At 41.2% G+C, this 2,850-nt stretch overlaps 1 long non-coding RNA gene across 1 annotated transcript; it reads right to left on the bottom strand.

Moving 5' to 3' along the window:
• Positions 1-297: 297 nt before the first annotated feature.
• LOC133493660 (uncharacterized) lies at positions 298-1,499 on the bottom strand. Its single transcript, XR_009793090.1, has 2 exons — positions 1,269-1,499; positions 298-538 (listed from the first exon to the last, which is right to left on the bottom strand). It is a non-coding gene; the product is annotated as an uncharacterized LOC133493660 (long non-coding RNA).
• Between the last annotated feature and the right edge of the window lie 1,351 nt (positions 1,500-2,850).

Below are 2,850 nucleotides of genomic sequence, written 5' to 3'. Positions count from 1 at the left end.
ATATTGGGAAGTTTTTCTTACCAGACAACGTGGGATTTTGTAAGGCTGATGATGGAAACTAAGGCCGCTTTAGTTTTTTTTTTTTTTTCAGAGGAATCACTGGATTATAAATTTTTTGCACAAAACAATCATTTATTGTACATTAGTTTCCTATGATTTTGTGTAACACATTCTCGGTGCCATAAATGCTGTGCTATCACCAATTCTCTGGCAAGAATGTAACTGTTGAATGATTAATAAATTAAAAGTTTTTGGGATTAAATAACTTTCCATCTTAATACAAAATAAAATCACGAAAAACATTAATGTGTTTATTTTTTGTTCATTGTACAAATAGGTCACATTTCACAATTCATTTTTTTCGAAAATGAGTGACATGTGCACAGACGGACAGCCTCTTCCTTGTCAGGTTTTTCACGGGCTGCACTCAGAGGTTCTCTCAGTCGATCGTCTCGAGGCATAAAGTCCATGCTTTCTTCATCATCTTGCACTCTGCAACACAGTGCCTCCACAATGGCCATCAGATCAGCCACATACCCTAAATAAAAAAAGCTTGAAATGAAGCATGATATATGACTTTATTGTAGTTTGTTTTCTCAATAGAATTTTCAGAATCCAAAATTTTACATTTTAATTTAGAAAATGTATCCTGGGTCATTTGCATCCATCCATCCATCCATCCATCCATCCATCCATTATCCAAACAGCTTATCGTCACAAGAGAGCTAGACAGTATCCCGGCTAGACAAAAGGCAGACTACACCCTGAAACGGTCACCAGTCAGTCGCAGGGCCGATAGACACCTTCACTGAGCAGGAATCAAACCCACGCTGCCTGCACCAAAGTCAGACGTGTGGACCACTACACCATCAGTGACTGATTCATGTGCATATTAAACCAAACTCTCTACAATAGTAAATATTAAGGCCAGCATAATTACATGTTTCTCTTTATAAGTCATCCACCTGTCTTGGAGGCATTATTATTCACACTAAATTTCAAGGGGACAATTTTTAAAAAATGTAATGCTGTCAACCAATTTATAATACCAGTTTTGTATTTATGAATTTTAATATAAATTTCTTCTTCCTAAAAATACTGACAATAAAAGGGATTTATGGCTTCAGAATTCTCTTTTGTATATGTACCCGGTACATGCAGAAATTGCATGGATGCTTCAAAATTGAATAGCAGACACAATCCTTGTGCAACATACACATAGGTATTGTAAAGCTTTTAGTTCAATATGAACAATATGCCATAATTACCATGGTGTCACGAATGGGGCTCGAGGGCGGACCCAAATGCACGACACCAGAGACAAGCAGGCAGTACAGAGGAAACCTTGATTGGGTCCAAGGTCGGGGATCAGGCAGACAGTCCAAACAAACAGAGGTAATAGTAACGGCAGGCTTACAAGGGTGGTCAAGGGACAGGCGTGGGTCGGTACACACAAGTTAGACATCAGGGAAACGGCAGTGCCGGAATGAGGTATCAGAGGCAACGATTTGGCGGAGGACTAGTTGTCACCCCGGGTCCTATATGTACTGAGTGTCATTAACGTTCATGAGGCGCAGGTGTGTGTCTAGTGATTGGCTGGCCACACCCAGCCCAGAAGCCAGGAGGATGACACATAGCTTGGATTTTAAAGAAAGCTGAACAAATGTTCCCAAACAGGCAAATGTTCTTTCAAGCGAATATTCCAAGTGCAGGAATGTTCCAGAAATATCCAAAAGACGAAAGGCAGAATGTGTCCGTGTACCTGTTCCAAGCACCGGTGGTAAGAAGAACAGAGAACGTCCACTATTTGGTATTTTGTGGTCTGATTTTTGTGAAAAAAAATTACAAAAAAACAAAACAAAAATAGCATGATGTACAATGTTCAAGCCTATGCGCTTGTGCCAGAATATGCACAAGTGGAAATTGACGCGTTGGAGAGGGGGCGTGGCACAGATGAAAAAAAATAATCCCATTCTATGGACCGCGTAGATTGCTTTGATGCTTTTCTGATGAGTTGGTTTAGATGTATAGAATATACAGCAGGCGTGTCCAGACTTTTTTACCCCAAGTTCTAGTTTTCAAGCAGCCAGTCTCTTGCGATCAACCGGTGGCGGGGGTAGGGGGGTTGGGGTTGCACGCGCGCATTGCTGTAAGTAGTAACCAGGTAGTGTTGTGTGCTAAGAGCTAATAAAGCAAGTATAACATTGAGTTGATGCTCCGCGTTATGATTATTCCCGCCACTGACCAAACAAAATAAAAATAAGAATGTACAATGTTCAAGTGATTGAGCCAGAATACACACAGGTGGAACTTAACGTGTTGGAGAGGGGCGTGGCGCTAACGACCAACAATAACAGTTCCAAGATATGGACCGCGGAGATTTGTTTGATGCTTTTCTGAGATGTAGAGAATATACAGCAGGTGTGGCCAAACTTCTTATTCACCCCAATTTCTACTTTTCAAGCAAACAACCTCTCGCCATTGATCGGTGGCGGAGAGGTGGGGCGGGGGGCACTCCCAAACTACTTTGAGTGCAGTTGTGATCCAACCGATACAATGTACTCATCTGTTCCCCGATATCACAGGTCTCCATCCTTTTCAAATCCCAATCCCATATCCATACCTATCAGTCATGAACCCAGTCTATTATTAGAGAAGCGAGAAATAGGGATGCAAAAAAGAACTAGTCACCCAATTACCATGCATACGTTACAAACATGGCAAATTCGGAAGCTTAGTTAGTTAGTTATGGGAAAAGCAATTAACAGGGTTCATACTCAATCTGACCCAAAAAAATTTAAGGGCTTTTTAGGGGCATTCTTAGGGGCTGACACGAAAAATTTAGGGCTG

Source organism: Syngnathoides biaculeatus, chromosome 20 (genome assembly GCF_019802595.1).
Source record: "Syngnathoides biaculeatus isolate LvHL_M chromosome 20, ASM1980259v1, whole genome shotgun sequence".
Classification (NCBI taxonomy): domain Eukaryota; kingdom Metazoa; phylum Chordata; class Actinopteri; order Syngnathiformes; family Syngnathidae; genus Syngnathoides; species Syngnathoides biaculeatus.
The sequence above is the reverse complement of the archived record's forward strand: the minus strand, read 5'-3'. Positions and strand labels throughout refer to the sequence as shown.